We start from the raw sequence: 21,575 nt of genomic DNA, 5'->3' as shown, positions 1-21,575 counted from the left end.
GCCTAGGCAAGGCCAAAACTGGCAAATTCTCACTGGACTGGGTAAGTGGGGTCCCGGGGGGGGGGGATCATGGCCCCAGAATTTTTGCGAGAGGCCTCGTTTTCATTTTTAGGCCTTTTTTTTTTAATTGATTGATTCATTTTTTTCTCACAAATGAAAATAAATCAATCGATGAACCAAAATTTGTGTGAAAAAAAATTCCCAAAAATGAACCGAGTAATGAAAACACATTTTTTTTCTCTGCACATCCCTAGCCTCTAGATTGCTCTATGGTTAGGCCGCACCTTGAAGACTGTGTGGAATTCTGGTTGTCGCATGTCAAAAAAGATTTCATTGCACTGGAGAAAGTTCAGAGAAGGGTGATCAAAATGATAATGGCTCCCTTCTGAGGAAAAGTCTAAAGAGGTTAGCGCTGTTCAGCTTGGAGAAGAGATGGCTAAGAGGAGATATGACAGAGGTCTACAAAATTATACAAGCACATGAATGGGTAAATGTGAAATGGTTATTTAATTTTTCAGATAGTACAAGAACTAGGGGGCACTCCATGAGGTTTGCAAGTAGCACATTTAAACAAATCAGAGAAAATTCTTTTTTCACTCAATATACAATCAAACTCTAGAATTCATTGCCAGAGGATGTGGTTAGGTAACTAGTGTAGCTGGGTTTAAAAAGATTTGAATAAGTTCCTGGATAAGTCAAGAAACTTCTATTAATCAATAGGGAATGGCCACTGCTTGTTGCCAGCATTAGTAGCATGGGATCTATTTTATGTTTGGGCACTTGCCAGGTACTTTTGATTTGGATTGGCCACTGTTGGAAACAGGATACTGGGTTTGATGGACCCTTGGTCTCAACCAGTATGGCATATCTTGTTCTTATGTTCAAATAGCACGAAGAAAACTGGACTCCTCTGTCCAACAATATGTGCTTGGGTAACCCATGCAGATGAAACATATGGAGAGTGAAAAGACATTACATATATTGAAAGAGAGAGCAAATTTTTATTATCACAAAACAATTTTTGATTACCAAACAAGTGTGTCATAAAATACACTCACACATTCACTCATTTAAAATCACAAATTGGAGCATAGTGAAGTAACAAACCTGAATGCCTAATGTGTCATTTCCAAGTTGTAAAAAGATTTTCAAAATGCAACTGAAAACATGTATTTATGCATCCTGTGGTTATATAAAGCCACTTACAACTCTAAAGACTCTTTTACCTTCTCTAAGTGTTTGAACTGATAATCTTAATTACCACACTATATATGTAAGTAACTATGCCAAATACATGTAGCATTTATATATCCAAATACTTGAACCCTTAAAGTTCTCTTCATCTGGTGTTCCTCACTATATGCCTTGCTTCATCAACATATGAAGGCAGTGCTTCATTTATCACACAGTATGAACTCCGACAAGAGGCCCTTGTTTCTCTTATATAAGCTTCATCAGGGGGAAGTTGACCATCTAGGAAAACAAACCCATACGTTTTCTCACATCTCTACCTAGTCCTTTGATATGACTCTAATCAATTTCAAATATATAAAGGTCACAAGTCTTCTCTTTGTAAACTACTGTGTCCGCTATTAATACAAGGACTACTCCAGTCTAATCACCGAACTCAAGCCCTGAAATACTGGATTTATATGGCCCAAAAAGGATAAAATACATAGCCAACAAAGACTATTTATCCACTAATACATCTAGGGCAGCACCGCCTGCGAAAAACTAGCCTAACACTACTTAGAGATGCCTACCTGATAATTAGGGATGTGAATCATTTTTCCGACGATTGAAAATATCGTACGATATTTTCAAAGTCATCAGAAATCGGGGGCTCCCCGAAACCGATAGGAAAACCCCACAAAATTGTTTGTGGGGTTCTCTTATCGTTTTGGGGGAGGGCATGAAAAACGGCACACAGAAACAACCCCTAAATCCACCCCGACCCTTTAAAACAGATCCGTTAGCATCCCCCACCCTCCCAACCCCCCCCTCAAAACTTTTTACAAGTACCTGGTGGTCCAGTGGGGGTCCCGGAAGTGATCTCCTGCTCTCGAGCCTTCGGCTGCCACTAATCAAAATGGCACCGCCCTTTGCCCTTACCATGTGACAGGGTATCCGTGCCATTGGCCGGCCCCTGTCACATGGTAGGAGTAATGGACGGCCGGTGCCATCTTTAAAAATGGCGTGGGCCATCCAGTGCTCCTACCATGTGACAGGGGCCGGCCAATGGCACGAATACCCTGTCACATGGTAAGGGCAAAGGGCCATCGGTGCCATTTTTATTAGTGACAGCTGACGGCCCGAGAGTGGGAGACCACTCCCAGGACCCCCACTGGACCACCAGGTACTTTTAAAAAGTTTTTTGGGGGGGGGGGTCGAGAGGGTGGGGGAAGCTAAGGGATCTGTTTTAAAGGGTCGGGGTGGGGGGGGGGTGTTTATCGGCTTGGGTGCAGCCAATAAAAAAAAAACAATCGGACCGCACGAAAAAAATTTCACAATGTGAATCGGAACCTTAATCAGAACCGATTCTGGTTCCGATTCACACTTCTACTGATAACCATACAACCAAAAGCTATACTCCACTATAAACAGATCTATAAAAATACTGCCCATTCTATCTGGACATTCAACCCACTGGGAACCAAGGTGTTCCACTCAAAAATACATTTTTGCTCCCACTGAGTGTTATGTTTCAACTTATACCATAGATTTTGGCCCTTTTTAGTGGGAAAAATAGGATTATCAACAAAACATGGAAGGGTGGATAACACTGACCAATGCCGTAGAATACTTTGTTTAATGGCCGTGGTCTTAGAGGAATAAGGAAGCATGCAAACAATTCTAGATATTTTTTCTTTATGTTGAACCTTCAAGAGATTATCACGATTACAGTAAGAAATAAGAATTAACACTTTAACTCACAGGAAATCTTCTATCTGTAATATCACATACAGACCATATTATCATGGGGAGCCATTTACATAAGGAAAATATAACAAAAAGCAAGTAATTATGTACCTTCATAAACCTCGAGAGACAATTTATTTTCTACCAAACCTATCCACCAAGGAGGCTGTAACCTACTCTAGCCACCTTTATCTTGAAGAAAAACTTCTAAATGCCCTGGATCAGTGAATACAAACTTATTTTTCTGAAAGAAAATTAAACATTTACATGGCTATTTAAGGAAAAAGGTGGCCCCTAGGGCCAAAACCCTCTGTTTCATTAATAAAAATTGTTTCCTCCTGAGTTGAGTAACTTTAGACACATCAGGGAATATTTGCACTGATTGTCCACAAAAAGCAAAACTGAAGCCTCTAAAAATGATGTCAAATTAGGGCTTTCAGATTGTAAAATATCCATATCTCCATCATTCTTTGCTAAGTTTTTCTTTACATTAGATACATAATACAAATTAGAAAGTAGTATTTCTTCTGAAATACCTAAAACTTCTTTTGAATATTTTTTAAATAACTCATAAGCAGATAATAATCTGGTAATGGGGAAATTCAATATTCGAAGATTCTTTTTTCTTGAAATATTTTCTAAATTTTCTGTTTATATATAACTAAAGTATCCTTTATAAAAGCTGATCCCGATGACTGTATAGAAGCAACTTGTATAGCAGTTATTGCATTGGTAGACTCTAAATCTTTCAATCTCTTCTCATGGTCTTCCAGGGCAGTCTAGAATGGTGGCTTGATTCATGGACTGGACTAATCTCCTGTCCATGTTGGTTACTGCCCTCCACACATCAATCAAGGAAATGTTCTCAGGTTCAGGCGTGCTTGGTTCCTTATAAAGAAGGGGTCTACTTCTACCCTCTTCTAAGATGTTTTTACCCATGCTCCCACAGCAACAGCCTGAACCTTCTCATTATCCCCTGTTACGTTAGCTGATGTTACTGCTAACCGGGTGGGGTCAAACAATGCATCATTAACCCCACCACAACCCAGGGGTGATATAGATGTTTGGATCTGGGCAGGACTTCCCGAATCACCCAACGAGAAAGATATATCGGGGGCTATTTCTCTTGGGGTATGACTCACCCTTCTCTGGAGATGATCATCCATGGGGCCTCGGACTTCTTTTGCCATGGGTGTAGAAGTTTTTACTTTTCTCTTTCTCCCCATCTGATGGAAAGTTTAATTGCCAGAATCTCGCCCAGGGGGCGCGCCCCTTTGGCGCGCGGCTTCGGCAGCACGCCGGCGGCTGCTCGTCACTGTGCTGTTCTTTAAATAGCCCACAGCGGCTCCCCGCTGACGTCGGGGGCAGAGCTCAGCTCTCCTTCGGCTCCCTTCTGGATCAATGTCCTCTGGCCCTGCACTCACCGGTGCGCTCTCTCCACAACAGGCTCCCAAGGAACTTATTCGGGGCTGTTCTTTAAATAGCCCACAGCGGCTCCCCGCTGACATCGGGGGTGGAGCTCATCTCTCCTTCGTCTCCCTTCTGGATCAATGTCCTCTGGTCCTGCACTCACCGGTGTGCTCTCTCCACAACAGGCTCCCCAGGCTGGTTTTTTCATAGGCAATGCAGCCCCAGATGTATTAGTGGATAAATAGTCTTTGTTGGCTATGTATTTTATCCTCTTTGGGCCATATAAATCCAGTACATCAGGGCTTGATTTCAGTGATTAGACTGAAGTAGTCCTTGTAGTAATAGCGGACACAGTAGTTTGCAAAGAGAAGACTTGTGACCTTTATATATTTGAAATTGATTAGAGTCATATCAAAGGACTAGTAGAGATGTGAGAAAACGGTTTATATCAATGTACCATGTAGGCGTTCGTGTGGGGGGAATGGGTGATGTTTCAATTATGCCAAGTAGATAGGAGATGCAGTGGAGATGTGAGAGGATGGCCCCTTGCAGTTTGTTGTTTCGTGTGGTTGGTGTGATTAAAGTTACATATTTTGAATATTGCCTCGGGACCCATGTTATGATTTCCTCACATCTTGAGAGTGTCAGCACGTATTGTCGTGTGATGTATGAACGGCTTGCCGTTGAGGCACGTTTAGGCGTGTGTTGGGGCGTTGGCCTAAACATGCATTCGGGCGTGTACTCGTTAGGCGGTGGCAGTATTACAAATCCTTTAAAAGCATTATGAGAGAGTAACTTTAGTGGTATCCCTCGTGGAGCAGTGCGGTCAGTTGGTCTAAGTCCTGATCCAAACGTTGCTGTATTTCCGGTGAAGTCATTAAGAGTTGGTGCAGTTACCAGGTATGTTTGGCATGGATTCAATTCATAGTATGAGTTGGGCTAAGGATAAGTCAGCCGGAGAGCTGGCAAGTTATGAACTATGATTGCCTCTGTTGGGAGTTAGTTATGTATTATTATTGCAGGCTATGCTGGGCAATCCGTATGAGAAATTGCTTGCGAACCAGACATGCACGTTTTGAGATTTAGCCTGTGAGAATCTCATCAAGCTGGTGGAAGACATTATAAAGCAAGTCAGCTTATGAATAATGCAGAAGGTCCATTGAAAATAATTTTTCAGAAGCAAGATTGGTAAAGGTTTCTTAAGCGGTTTAGATAGTGTGTCTTTCAACACGGTATTGTGTTCACTTAAGGTAAAGTTGTATGGGTTTGTTTTCCTAGATGGTCAACTTCCCCCTGATGAAGCTGATATCAGAGAAACAAGGGCCTCTTCTCGGGGTTCATACCATGTGATAAATGAAGCACTGCCTTCACATGTTGATGAGGCAAGGCATATAGTGAAGAACGAGATGAAGAGAACTTTAAGGGTTCAAGTATTTGGATATATAAATGCTACATGTATTTGGCATAGTTACTTACATATATAGGGGTAGATTTTTAACAAAAGCGCGTTCGCGTACTTTTGTTTGCGCACCAGGCGCAAACAAAAGTACGCTGGATTTTATAAGATACGCACGTAGCCGCGCGTATCTTCTAAAATCCTGGATTGGTGCACGCAAGGCTGCTGATTTTGGGCAACCGGCACGCGCCGAGCTGCGCAGCCTGTCTCTGTTCCCTCCAAGGCCGCTCCAAAATCGGAGCGGCCTCGGAGGGAACTCTCTTTTGCCCTCCCCTCACCTTCCCCTCCCTTTCGCCCTCCCCTCACCTTCCCCTCCCTTCCTCTACCTAACCCACCCCCCCGGCCCTATCTAAACCCCCCCTTACCTTTGTCCGTAGATTTACGCCTGCGAGAAGCAGACGTAAATCTAAGCGCGCCAGCACTCGCCGTGCTCCGACCCGGGGGCTGGTCCAAAGGCCTGGACCACGCCCCCGGGCCGGCACCACGCCCCCGGCCCCGCCCCCAAAACGCCACGTTATCGGGTCCTGCCCCCCCCGACACGCCCCCTTCCGAAAGCCCCTGGACCTATGCGCGTCCCGGGGTTCTGCGCGCGCCGGCGGCCTATGGAAAATAGGCGCGCCGGCGCGCAAGGCCCTGCTCGCGTAAATCCGGGCGGATTTACGCGAGCAGGGCTTTGAAAATCCGCCCGATAGTGTGGTAATTAAGATTATCAGTTCAAACACTGATAATCTTAATTACCACACTATCGGGCGGATTTTAAAAGACTCTTTTACCTTCTCTAACACTTAGAGAAGGTAAAAGAGTCTTTAGAGTTGTAAGTGGCTTTATATAACCACAGGATGCATAAATACATGGTAGGAGCAATGGATGGCAGGCTCCATCTTGTGCTCCTACCATGTGACAGGGGCTGACCAATGGCACCGGTAGCCCCTGTGACATAGTAAGGGCAAAGTCTATCAACACCATTTTGAATACTGTCAGCTGACGGCCCGAGTGCAGGAGATCGCTCCTGGACCCCCGCTGGACCACCAGGGACTTTTGGCAAGTCTTGGGGGACCCTCCTGACCCCCACAAGAATTGCCAAACGTCCCTGGTGGTCCAGTGGGGGTCCAGGAGTGATCTCCTGCACTCGAGCCCCTGCTGCCAGTAATCAAAATGGTGTCAATAGCCTTTGCCCTCACTATGTCACAGGGGCCGACCAATGGCACCGGTAGCCCCTGTGACATAGTAAGGTCAAAGGCTATCGGTGCCATTTTGAATACCGGCAGCCGACATCGTGAGTGCAGGAGATGGCTTCCGGACCCCCCGCTGGACCACCAGGGAGTTTTGGTAAGTCTTGGGGGGGTCAGGAGGGTGGGGGGGTTTGTTTTGGTACGTCTTGGGGGGGTCAGGAGGGTGGGTGGTTGTAGTTAATTCAATTTTAGCAGGGAAACGAATAAGAATGAACGCATGAACATATCGGGGCCCCCCTTGCCGAATGCAACATTTCTGCCCCCCCCTCGACATATACAAAATCCGAATGCAACATATGCCATCCCTCTGCACATCCCTAACTTCCACCCCATATACATTTACAGCTCAGCAGTAAATATGGCAAATTCCTTTAATGCCTTTGTTGTCCTATCTGTGCTTTCATCCCACCCCATTTAATAAATAAACTCCTTTCATAGAAAAATGAGTGCCAGTTCTGTTATCTTTTCCTATTTGCATAAGCTTTGTAACTATTTTGTTTGGCAGTCTAACCATTTCCCTGCCTATCCAGCATACTAGGACTAGCATCTTGTGATGCATAGGGGTGACGTTTAAAAGCCCAGCATTGCCAAAACTGGCAGATACATGAGTATGTCTGGCCAGCACACACTGAACAGATTTTAAAAGCCTTCCATGTATGCGCATATCTCCTGGTACGCACATATATAAGAAGTGGCAAAAAAGGGACAGGGCATGGACATGGTCTGGGTAGGGCATGAGCATTCTGGAACTTTAACGTGAAATGTGCAAGTATTTACGCACACAAGTGCACACCACGTAATTTTATTACTGCTATGGATGGCGTGTAAGTAATAAAATAAAAAAAATATAGGCTAGTCAGCAGGGTTTTAACAGTTGGTGCTAACAGGGTAAAAGGGAGGCTATTTAACTAGCGGGGTTAGGAAGTCCTATCCCTTACCTGAGCTAACTGGGAATTAACTGTGGAAACTGGTATTTCCATAGCACAAGTGTCAACTAAAATCCCTCCATTTTCGCAGTTGAGGTGGCATTTGTGCACACATGCGCTCATCCATATAAAATTGTGCACACATGTACACGTGTACGGGCTATTTTATACCATGCATCCTTTGGAGGCATCTTTTGGTGCATGTCGGCATACATGAAAACATGTGAGCCCGTGTTCTGGTATCAAAGTTACTGTCATAGTATATATTGTGGCAGACCTGAAAGCTGAACATGGACAGGTCTGACATTTACTGCAGGGGGTAACTGGAATGAAATGGTCTGCAAGGTAGAGCTCACACCCATCTTGTTTAATGTGCTGAAGGAAACAAGAAGCATACAAAAGAGAGGGAGTGCTCCCAAAAGAGCAGGGAATGCAGAGATTTCTATTGACACTTGTTCTGGGGTAAGAGTTAGGGCAAGGAAATTGCGTGCCCTAGGCAAACCTTCAATCTTGTGTCCTCCCCCTTACACACCTGCCTATCAGAGGGAGTTCTACCACAGGTTTCCTCTCTTGCCCAGCATCCATCTCTCACTCTATGCCCCTATCCTGTACCCAGCATTCCTTCTCTCTCTCTCTCTCTCCTTGTCCAGCATCTCTCCGCTCTTCTTCTCCCCCTCACTCCCTGCTCAGTATACCAGCATTATCTAATTGTTTGCCATTTTTAGTGTCCAGCATCCTCTCTCTCTCTACAACCCTACTTACCAAGAATCCTCCTTTCTCTCTCTCTCTCTCTTCAATCCACCCTCTTTTGCTTAGCAGCTTCTCTTTCAACCTGCTCAGCTCCTTCTCTCCACAACTACCCCACCCATGCTGTTTCCCCTCTTCACCCCCCCCCCCCCCAAATCTAGCCAGCATACATTCCCTTCTCTCTTGTGATGCCTTAAAAGTGAGTAAAGCAGTCTGCACAGAATGGCAGTTGCTAGTACCCTTAAAAAAAACATGCTGGCAGAATGGATGGACTAATATGGTCTTTATCTGCCATCATTCACTATGTTACTATGAAAGAAAGAGAGAGAACTAGAGAATTGGTGAGCTGTTTGGGGCCCAGTTCATTGCTGCTGTGTAAGCTGGTATTACTGTCACAAAGCCAAGTAGTTTTGGGAATTGTCACTTTCTTGGTGTTTTTCCCAAAGTGCTCAGCCTTGCTGGGTTCTCTCCTGTAGCAGAAAACATTTTTGGAATGTAAGCTAAAGCCTTCTAGAGGGTAATTAGGACTCCAAGTGGAATTAAGAATGTTTTGCTTTGTTTTGGCTTGCTCTTTTAGGCTTCCAGTTCAGTTGGCACCAGGAATGGTACCTAGTACCATGAGCCTTCAATCACTACTACGTTAGATTTTTTTTTTCTCCTATTTAATATCACTACCCAACTTAGTCCAGTCATTGCAATGAGAGTCTCCAACAAGGGGTCTTGCACCAGAGTTCTGTCCAAAACCCTGCAATCATAGAACTTAAATGCAGCCACAAGGTGTCTCCATTGCATCATGAGTGATTTCCCCCCATCTCTGCAGAACTGTGAAAGATGCCACTGTAGCCCGGGTTTGGACTGCGTTTTCGACCCGCTAGCTTTACCCCTTATACAGAAAGGGGTAATATAGCACGTTGAAAACGCACAGCCAACCCCCCCGAAACTAATAGCGCCCGCAACATGCAAATGCATGTTGATGGCCCTATTAGTTATTCCCGCGCGATACAGAAAGTAAAATGTGCAGCCAAGCCGTACATTTTACTTTCAGAAATTAATGCCTGCCAAAGGCTGGCGTTAATTTCAGCTGGCACCAGGAAAGTGTACAGGAAAGCAGTAAAAACTGCTTTTCTGTACACCCTCCAACTTAATATCATAGCGATATTAAGTCGGAGGCCCAAAAGTAAAAAAAAAAATTGAAAGTCTGCCTGCGGGTCAGAAGATGGATGCTCAATTTAGCCGGCGTCCGTTTTCCGAACCCGTGGCTGTCAGCTGGCTCGAGAACCGATGCCGGAAAAATTGAGCATCGGCTGTCAAACTTGCTGACAGCCGATGCTCCTGTCAAAAAGGAGGTGCTAGGGACGTGCTAGTGTTCTTAGCGCCTCTTTTTACCGCAGCCCTCATTTGCATCTTCTTTCCCTCTGAATCGCACGCACAGGAGAGTGGCCTGAATCGGCCTGATAGCAAGAAGAAAATCTGAACCAGGAATTGAACCCAGTAGTGCAGAGCACTGGCACTGAACCAGCAGGTCAGACCAGGATTTTCTTTTGTGGATTGTACTTAAAAACCTGGACTAGGGATATGCAAATGACTTTAAAAGAAATTTACTACACGTTTTGCAAACTTGTGAAAAAAATCTGTGCTTTCATCAAGCCAATTTAACAAACGTCTTTTAAAGTATAGGTTGCAGGTGAAGCAAAATCCACCTCAGACTCTGGGAAACCCCAGAGGATCAAAGGAGATCAACTCTGTATTTCATCAGATTCAGTGGGGATTTTACAGAACTGCTGATGAAAATCATCATTTCTCATTGAACTTGAATCAAGCTAAAATTTGCTGGGCTAGAATTCAACAGTGAATCTTTTCCACATCCCTCTTCTGGACTTATTGGAAACAGTGTAAAATAAATCAAACCCATGTCTTTCAAAGCAACCAGCTTGTCTTTGTTGCCTGCAGTTTCTAAAGGAAAGGGGTTTTATGATGAATGAGAGGTTCCCTTGATCCAACATTCAAACACTAAAGGGTAAATTTTCAAAGAAGTTATGTATGTAAAGGTAACATACTATCATAGCAATTTTCAAAAGTCACTTACCTGAGTTAAGTGGACTTAACATGCGTAAAACCAATGGACAATTCAATGGCATATATTGTAGCAATTTTCAAAAGCCCATTTAAATGCGTAAAATGTATTTACACATGTAAAACCCAGTTTTAAGCGTGTAAATGTGTTTGAAAATCAGGCCCTTACTGTGCAATCCCTGCCAAAATGAAGTTCAAATCAACTTAGCTAGAGCCGATTTGCTGAATATCAGTAGCAATGCTTGTCCTCAGATCCAACAGTAGAGCTTACAGCAAGCACTAACCTCACAGGACGAAATCAGAGGGGACCACGGATGCAGAGGGCAGGACTGAGATACTGAATGAAGGGAAGTGGGGAGGAGACATATGCATAAGCTACTTTCAAAAGGACACAAAACAATTGGGAAGAAGAGAAAACAGAAGAGATCCTACCAGAAAAGAGGGGAGGAGTAAGCTAGGAACAGAATGGTAAGAGGAAGAAACAATGTTGAAGGTGCAGGGGTGGAGAGACAGCAAGAAACAAATGCTAACTTTTCAGAACTGGAGGAAGCAAGAGAAGATAAAGTAAAGACAGAGGAAGAGAAAAAGAGAAAAACTCTCAGGACCATATTTAAGGATTGGGCAGAAATAGGGAAAAAATGTTCATAAAGCCTGCACATCAGTTTGCTGGAACAATTTTGAAATACGACCTCTTTATGAAGGCTTTCATGTCCTGCAATTGAAGAAGTAAATTTTTAAAAGTCCACAGAAAAAAAAAAATTAATAGGCAAAATCTTCTGCAGTGATGCAGAACTTCTGCCCCAAAAGAGGCACAGCTGCAGGAGAAAGTAGAGTGGAGGAATAGCCAAGAGGTTAGAGCAGCAGGCTGAGAACCAGCAAAAGCAGTGTACAAATCCTGCTTCTCCGGTGCAGCTCCCTGTGATCTTGTAAAAATGACAGGAGGCAGGTGGCACCTTAATAGGCTAACCAATTTATCGAGGCCTCAGCTTTTGAGGACAGAGTCCAATTCATCAGATGGGATGACGTGGACTCTGTCATCATAAGCTCAGGCCTCAATAAATTGGTTAGCCTATTAAGGTGCCACCTGCCTACTATCTTTTTGCTACACCAGACTAACAAAGCTATCCCTCTGTAGACCTGTGATCTTAAGTTATTTCACCCTCTATTACCCCAGATAGATTCAAACTCAGATCATAGGCCATCTAGGATAGGGACCTACCTCCTGTAGCTCATCTTGGAATTGGAGAACTGAGTAATCGACAAAGTCACATGGTATATTTCCCTACGTATGTTGCTTATTTTTTCCCCTCTGGGAAAAATGTATTACTTCGAAATTGTGCAAGTAACTTTTAAAGAGCCACGCGGGTGCACAAGTACACGCATATCCCGGCACGTGTATGCCTGACTTCAGTGCCGGGAAAAATCATGAAAACTGTTATAAAGAATAAAATCACAAAACTTTTAGACAGGCATGGTTTAATGGGACACAGCCAGCATGGATTTACCCAAGGGAATTCTTGCCTCACAAATCTCCTACATTTTTTGAAAGAGGTGAATAACATGCAGACAAAGGTGAATCGGTAGATGTGATGTATTTGGATTTTCAGAAGACATTCGACAAAGTCCCGCATGAGAGGCTTCCAGAAAAACAAAAACGTCATGGGATAGGAGGCGATGTCCTTTTGTGGATAGCAAGCTGCTTAAAAGACAGGAAACAGAGAGTAGGATTAAATGGTCAATTTTCACAGTGGAAAAAGGTAAACAGTGGAGTGCCTCAGGGATCTGTACTTGGACCGGTGTTTTTTAATATATTTATAAAGGATTTGGAAAGGGGTACGATGAGTGAGGTGATCAAATTTGCGGATGTCACAAAATTATGCAGAGTAGTTAAATCTCAAGCAGATTGTGAAAAATTGCAGGAGGACCTTGCAAAACTGCAAGATTGGGCTTACAAATGGCAGATGAAATTTAACATGGACAAGTGCAAGTGATGCAAATAGAGAAAAATAACTCTTGCTGAAGTTACACAGGAGTTACCATCCAGGAAAGAGATATAGGCAACATAGTTGATAATACATTCAAATTGTCAGCTCAGTGTGCTGTGGCGGTCAAAAAAGTAAACAGTGTTAGGAATTATTAGGAACAGAATGGCAAATAAAATGATGGATGTCATAATGCCTCTGTATCACTCCATGGTGTGACCGCATCTATAATACTGTGTGCAATGCTGGTCGCCATATCCATCGCACTGGAGAAAGTGAAAAGAAGGGCAACCAAAATGATAAGAGGCATGGAACGGTGCCCTATGAAGAAAGACTAGGAAAAGAGACAACTGAGGGGGGATATGATAGAGGCCTACAAAATCATGAAAGTACTTGAACAAGTTATTGTAAATCGGTTATTTACTTTCTCATATCATAGAAGAACTAGGAGGCCCTCCATGAAAACAGGAAGTAGCTCATTTAAAACAAATCGAAGAAAATTATTTTTTACTTAGGACATAGTTAAGCTCTGGAATTCATTGCCAGAGAATGTGGTTACAGCAGTTAGTGTAAGTGGGTTTAAAAAATGTTTAGATAAATTCCTAGAGAATAAATCCATAAACTGCTATTAATTACTAAGGAATAGTAGCTTGAGATTTATTTAATGTTTGGGTACTTGCCAGGTACTTGTGGTTTGGATTGGCCACTGTTGGAAACAGGATACTGGGCTTGATGGACCCTTGGTCTGACCCAGTATTGCATATTTTATGTTATTATATAATGGATGCAGCCATTTTATGTATTTTTCGCTACATAAGACGCACTTTTTTTCTCCCAAAAATTGGGGGGAAATGTGGGTGCGTCTTATGGAGTGAATGTAGCATCTCTCCCTCTCACACACCGTCCCCCGCCTCCTCCCAACTCCGCCCAATCAGCATGGTGGCGCAGGTGTGTCGTATTCTGCCGGCGGAACTTGAGCTCCCTGCCGGTCTGCTGTTCCCGGGGTGCATCTTGCTGCGAGGGTCGGCGCGGCGCAGGTCAGACATCAGCTGTTTGAACCGCATGGGCTACAGAGGCCCCTCCAGTTCAGACGGCTGGCATTTGACCTACGCCGAGCCGGCCTTCGCAGTGGGATGCACTCCTGGAACAGCAGACTAGCAGGGAGCTGTTTGAACTGGAGGGGCCTCCGTAGCCCACGCGGTTCAAACAGGTGATGACTGACCTGTGCCGTGCCGATCTTGCTGTGAGATGCACCCCGGAACCGGCGGGGAGCTCGGGCTCAGCCATCGAAGGACCTCACTTGCAGTCCAAATTAAGAACTTCACTCCTTGTGGTTTGGATATATTGGAGGGTCATGGGGGGTGGTATACTGCCTGGGATGGAGGACACATGACACAGACCAGCAAATAGAATTACTGCCTGTGCTGATTAAGTGGCTACCTGTTGAAATATTAGGAGCAATTGCTCTCCTAATCAATGCAATATAGCCCTGACTATTTATTATTGAACTTTGGAGCAGTCATGAAAGTTTAAAATAACTGGTGTGAGAGAGCTGTGTGTATGAGGGAGAGAGTCTGAGTGTGTGATTGTCTGTGGATATGTGCATATGTGAGGGAGAGCCAGTGAGGTGAGTGGGGGAGAGAACTAGTGAGTGTGAAAGAGCCTATGTATGTATGTGAGGGACAGAAAACCAGTGAGTGTGAGTACCTGTGTGGATGTTCTCTGCCTTACTATAAAAAAACAAAACCAATAAATTATCCCACGGACAGCCACCAGGGGGGAGCTCCATACAGAGCCCATCATGGGGACAGAATTTTTTTTTTCTTAATTTTCCTCCTCTAAATCCTAGGTGCGTCCTATGGTCAGGTGCATCTTATAGTGCAAAAAATACGGTATATGTGTATATGCACGCATGGTATAAAATAGGCTGTATGCACATACGTGTGCGCACAATTTTATATGGGTGCGTGCATGTGTGTGCAAACACCACCTCTATCATGGAAATTGGGAGGATTTTAAGAGACCCACATGTGGATGCAATTACCACTTTCCTCAGTTTGCTCCCAGTTCGCCCAGGTAAAGATAGGCCTTCCTAAGCCCCCTAGCTAAATAGCCTCCTTTTTACCCTGTTAGCTCCGACCTTTAAAACCCGCTAACTAGCCTAGATTTTTTTATTTTACAACTTACATGCCACCAATAGGAGAAGTAAAGTTACACAGTAGGGGACCCCAGCGTGCGCTTGTGCGCAACATTATTTTTAAAATCCTGAAACGCCCATTCCCCTACCCTTTTTTAAGGGAAAAATGTGTGCACATACTGGGAGATACACGTGTACTCGCCTGCCTTTTAAAATCCACGCTGTACATGCAGGCACAACTTCTGTGCCTATCTCCTGGCTTTGGCACATGCAGGGTTTTTAAATCCACCTTTAAATGTCTTGCAAGTTTCATGCACCTCATGGCCCAGTCCTTTTATCTGGACCTGAAATAGGAAAAGTAGGAGACTCCACAAACAAAACTTTATTATGTAAGTATATTTATACAGTAAAAAAAAAAACCAACCCAAAAAAAACATTATCTTGGGGGACAAATTCTATTGTGCTAATTAGTAAATATTGAAAAATATAAAGATTAAAAATATATTTGTCCTTTGATTTTTATACAAGCAGCATACTGCTTTCCTAATTGATTGTAAGAGAGGGCAAGTTCACATAGGGAATCCAGAATTCAAGTAGACGTATTGGACCTGGATAAACTGTCTTTGTAGTTTCTAATGCTTTGTATAGAACCAGTATGGACATTATACTAAGCATAGATAGATGAATAAAAAAATACCATTTAATGTAAAACCGTTTAAAATACCACCTTCTTCAATATTTACCTCTTATTATAGTAATAGCCTGAAGAAGACAATTCACCACTGCTTCCATAGCATGCAGATGTTATCTCATGCATATTCATTGTGGATATCCTCAAAACCTCTGTCTGGCTGGGGGTCCCTCAGAACAGGTTTGAGAACATTTGCTCTAGAATTTTAGGCCTTTGTACAGGCTAAGGACAAGCAGGGTGTGCCCCAGCAATGAGAAATCTTCCCCCACATTCTCCTAATTCTTAATGCACCACTTCCATGTTTTACCTTAGTCTCACCATCCTAGCATCCTGAAACTAGCTCAAATCATGAGGCCAGCAATTTTAAGAGACTTATTTTAGCCCTACAGCGTTGTGCTTTTCAGTGAATAAAATAGTCAATATTTAAACTAATGAGCACCACAGAAATCTATTTTTCAATATATAATTCTCTTACAAATTCACTGCACTTATCTTCAACAGAAAAAGTAATAATTAAAAATCATTTCATAGTTTGCCACAAACATAAAATGAAGAAAAAATGCAGGAAAGCAATGTTCAGTTAGTTTCTTTTAGCACATAACAAAATCTATTGTGCAACATTCCAGACAGAAATGTTGGGTCATGTAAGCTAATTTACATACCCAGAAACTAGAATTTTGTGTGGCTCATGATTTATGTCTAAGAAAGAGTTTTTGGAGACTGGAGACCCCCTCATTATCATTCATCAAAAATGTAATCTGCCAAAATAAAATGAGGTTGAACACTCAAAAGAAACAGGAACCTTTTACAGCTAAAATATGGATGTCATCTGCAATCTATGTATGAATCATTTCAGTACCTAGTAAACATTAAAGCACTAGTTACAGCTGTGCCAGAGGTCCAGAAACAGTAATGTGTGCTGCTGTTCAGGAAACTGAAGTTGTATTCCCTGATTTGGTTAATGTTGATTGACTGTTAGGGACAGGAGACACTGGGAGAAAGAGAAAGTGAGGCCCCAACATTATGCAAGAGTGACACTTATTGGACTGGCTTGAGCATCCTCCTAACTGGGTTATGGAGCCAACCCTGTTATCTGCCAGCTAGCTAGAGCAATGCTTAACTGAATCCTGAAAACCAAACTGTCTGGGTGGTCCCCAAGGACTGGGTGGAGAACCACTGAGCTAGAGGATTACAATTGCAATGGCAGGGGTACATTCAAGGAGCTGGGGTGAAGGACATTTCTTTTTAATGTTAAAGAACCTGGGAAGCTATGAATGAAAGCCAAATCAGGGGGAGAGGAGATCTCCTTATTCAGCTGAAAGTTCAAAAAGCAATAAGAAGCTATTGAACAAAATATGAAAGCCAGACACAACACATTCCCTGGAAAATTAAAAATAAAAAAAAAATAAATTTAAATAAAAGGCACCCTAGCATGACTTTGATAGCATAATTCCTATTCACTTATAGGATACTTTGATGTAATATCTTAAATTGCAGAAGATTGCTAGAAGAATGGCTCTACAGCTCTGTCATTCATGGTATGGGTGCATCTACCAGAACTGTGTGTGCTGAAAAGCCATAGTAAGTCTATTGGGGACTGAGAATAAGACAAGTTCTGAGAGGAAGGTGAAGAACAGAAGTCTCAGCAGCTAATTTTAAAGATTCCTTTGACATACTTGATGATTAAAATAGTTATACCTCAAGTAACTGAAAAGAAGTTCCCAGACAGGATACCTGCTGCAGAATGAAATTAACAAATATATGCGTGCAAGTCTATTGCTTTCTAAGTACAGAGAACTCATGGAACCTTAATATCTCCAATATACGCTGACTGGACTGAGGTAAGTAAACTTAAAACTGATACTGTATTAGTCCAGTGATAAAGAACCACATAATAATAAATTAACATTTTTTCTATTTAAAAATAAGCATGTACCCCAATGGAGAACTGATAAAACCCAAACACCAAAATAATAATATATAAATATATAAAGCTGAGTAGGACAGCCCAGGTCTGGGACAGACAGGTTCATGAAAATGATGAGAAGGCAATGTATTATGTTTAGGGGCTATTTTATAACAGCTTTGCTGTACCAATGTTTTCCCTATTAAAAATAAGGGGATATTTTTATTGATAATTCTGGTGCAATTTTTCCAACAGAAATTAGGCCCTGGGTGTGCGAGTGATTACAGAACCAGAGGAGAATACCATGAAGCTTTTCTAACAGCACAGATTGAATGCTCTATGGCCACAGTCAAAATTGTCATAGAAAGGACAAAGGAAGCTACAAAATAATCACAAAAACTGAAGAAACCTCAATAGTTCTAGGGTTAATAACCAGATAACACCAGAGCAGTTGGAGCCAGACAAAGCCATGAGGAACCAACAATAAACACATTTAAGAAAGTAATTGTAGCTACAAATTAACCCATAGGACCTTCTGTTTTTACAGATTGTTTTGATGTGTTTGTTTTGTATTTCTTTTCATTTTTTAATTTTATAGTTATAAAGATTCTGAAAAGGTAAGTCTGTCTTTGAAGATGCACTTCTTTCCAGGGTATAGGGATTTTATTTTATTTTTTTGGTGTCTTGAAAGCAGTGGGGAAAAATGTAGTAGTACATAAATGTATTTGACAATATTGTATGGCATACACAGAATTATTTTAGACAGGTTATTAATTTATTGAACTACTAAATGTTATGTGGAATCTGAATGATTTTAGAATTTGTGGTGATTGTATTTTATGCACACACACACATACCTACACACATTACCTTTCATTTCCATTATGTATTCATATTTATTAATAGGGATATTCCATGGTGATACTGCACCATAGAACTAAAAAATAAAGAGGGAGATAGGGAAATATGGAGCACTTGCTTCTAAAAATAGTTTTCTTTATAAATATGGGCCTTTATGGATATTTTGATTTGCAAAGATTATCAATGCACTGAATGCTGGGCTTTGATATCTTACACTTTGATTGTACTGCAGCTGCTCTGGACTTCCAGCTGCACCATTTTGCCTCAGTACATTTGACATTTGAAATACATGTATGTATTGCTTTGTGTTCAATCAGGGAAATTTCATGGTGAAAGAATCTATTTAGAGCAGATCTGGATTTTTTATGTACCTGTGTTAATATAGGGGAAAAAAAAGATTCACTTTAGAAAATGTAAGCCTTTTGTTCAAGACTTTTCATACAAATAATAATAAAAATCACACACATCTTACACTTCTTTCTGTTGATTTCTCCTTGATTCACTGCATTCATTCAGAAATTTCCTACTTACCAGTTGCAAAACAAGCTGGGGGTTATTTTTGAAAGGCAAAGGAAGAATGTGATAAAGGAAGGATGGAAGGTACTCTCCTGCATATTCTTCAGGGATGGTTAAAGGATTTGCTCTTAAAACTTATCTCCATTTTCAAGAGATGCAAATCTGATCAATTGATGCTATCTCCTCAGCCCTGTTGTGAGCTGCTTTCAGCGGCTCAGCAGGACACCCAGTGGCTAAATTCCAGGGCTAGCAGAGCCTCTCTTTCTTTCTTTTTCAGTTTTACTAGCAAGACATTGAAAAACCATGTAGATTTCAATCTAATACATTTATGTTAGATAATGTAAGAGGAATCATTGCATTCTTGGTGTAGGGTATGCAAGAATAGTTAATAATGTGCAGAAGTCTTGTTAATTTGAAAAAAAAAATGTTTTCAGTATTAGCATGCTTCTATCATTTGGTTACTCTCATAGTAAAGCACATCACTTACAAACTATGAAGTCGGGGTTTGGATATCCTCAATTGAGTCTTAGAAGAGCTTGACAACCATCCACTGGAAAAAAACACTGATATACAATGACCAGGGTCTTTTATTCATTTATTTATTTATTTATTATAGATAAGGTACAAACAGTTTGCTTGTCATTTTAGTATTCATTTAATAAATAGATTCAACCAAATCTCTGTTCAGAGAAAACAAAAACATGTGTCTGAAAATAATACCTTCAGGTATTTGAAATGTACCTTTCATTATGTCTTGGAAAATTTGTGCAGGCTGGATTTTCATTTAAAACTTCTTGAAGTGGTTTCCCTTAAAATTACCAGCACAGTGAATTGTAATTGCAAGCAGATGGCCCATTCAATGGTGGGTTAGGAATAATTAACCCAAGCACTGGGCAATACCTCTGTCAGTCAACTACTCTTAATAGTGAACAGCAAGATAATTCTACTTCCTGTACCCAACATCTGCTTTAGCTATGTTGGGGCTTTTGTAAGCCATTCCACTAAAAAGGATCTTAAAATAGAAATGTATCAACATTCAAATAAATGTGAAGCAGATTTTTTTTCAGACTTAATGCAGGGATTTTTTCAAGATAACCTAATACACTTCCATTCAATTAAATTAAACACACTTTGTCTATTCTTTGTGTTTTATTTGCAAATCAGCTACTTCCTAATTTGCACATTAATTTACCTGTTTCTTGGAGCCTCACCATTCTTTATAATCAATTTAAACTATGCTCTATTAATTTGATAAATATCTGGTCAGTAAAATATATAGTGTAACTATTCTGCAGCTAGCTTGCAAACACCATGTTAGTCTTGATGGTGTTTTTTTCCCTGGTAATGTATTAGTTTTAGGTCAACCTCTTCTCTCTTTAGTGGCCAAACCTTCCAAGGCACCATCACTATAAGGCTAGTCACCATCTTCCCTAGACTCAGACTCCGATGACATCACCCTCAAAAATCACAATTTTACTTCATTGAAAATAGGAGTTCGTGCTCCTGGCTGGGTTGGGGAGGGGGGAGAAAATCTGGAAAATCTCAATTCTTACTGAGCCAGAAGGTTGGAAAGTTTATTTTCCCAAAGAATGGTCAGTAAATGAAGCGATTCTCTCACCCTCGCCGTGATGCTATGGTGGGATCTTGTGCATTTATTTACAAGTTTGGCAAAGGTGTCCCTTTTTATTATTATTATTATTTATTTTTTTTTGTCTGTAGCTGGTTTATGGCGATGCCGCCTTTAAACGGTCTCACCTCGCCGAGCCTGGAGAGGGGCGGGACAAGGCTGCAGCATCGCGCCCGCTGACCAGAGCCACGACAGGAACCTTCCAAGATACAAATAAAACAGGAATCACTCACAGCTACCTAGACGAGGTCATGGAAATTACACCAATAGCGGTAGCTCAAAAATTACACTAATGAGAGCGCTTGGAAGACTATAAAATGTTTATTGGGCATGCTACTACAGTAAGCACTATGTTAACTAAATTTCTGGTACAGATCTGGATATACTCTATCGCTTTAGACCTGAGGAGATGCAAGTAACCCTAACCCTATCTTTCCCTGACTGGTAAAAGGCGAACATGGCTGCTACAAAAAAAAAAAAGCACGGCTGGGGAGGTTATATCAGGTCGCCCATAAGGAAAAAAAAATCACCCTTTTGGATAAAAAAAAAAAAGACACGTTCCACTGTGCCTTCTAAAATGTTGCCAAAATATAATATATAGATGAACAATTAAGATACAATTTCCCTCTTTTATTCCCAAATGCCCCCGGTCTCCTATTTCTGTGCAATTCTTGGCACCCCGCCCAGTACCGAGACTGCCCGGGCGAGCGGCAGGCAGAAGCACGCGCTCACCCCCCACCGCGCGCTCTCCCGTCCCGGTGCAAAGCACAAATCTCTTCCCGCTAACCAGGCTAGAGAGACCCACGCCTTGTGATGGTGTGGGCGCAAGGATACTCATTAAAAAAAATATATAAAATAAACTACAAAAAAAACACCACCAACATTTTATATCTGCTATCAAAGGATAGACGGTGGTGGCTCCTAGCGCTAGTGGGAAGCGAATCCGCAGCGTTACCTCATCTCGCCCACAAAAAAAAAAAAAACGGCGCCGCCGCCAGCGTCCGCCCACTTCAGTCTGCCCCTCTTGCAGGCTCCCCAGCGAGTTTTAATTATTCACGGCTGCTCTAATTTCTCATCGGAAAACGTTCAATA

Source organism: Rhinatrema bivittatum, chromosome 3, assembly GCF_901001135.1.
Source record: "Rhinatrema bivittatum chromosome 3, aRhiBiv1.1, whole genome shotgun sequence".
NCBI lineage: Eukaryota > Metazoa > Chordata > Amphibia > Gymnophiona > Rhinatrematidae > Rhinatrema > Rhinatrema bivittatum.
The sequence above is the reverse complement of the archived record's forward strand: the minus strand, read 5'-3'. Positions refer to the sequence as shown.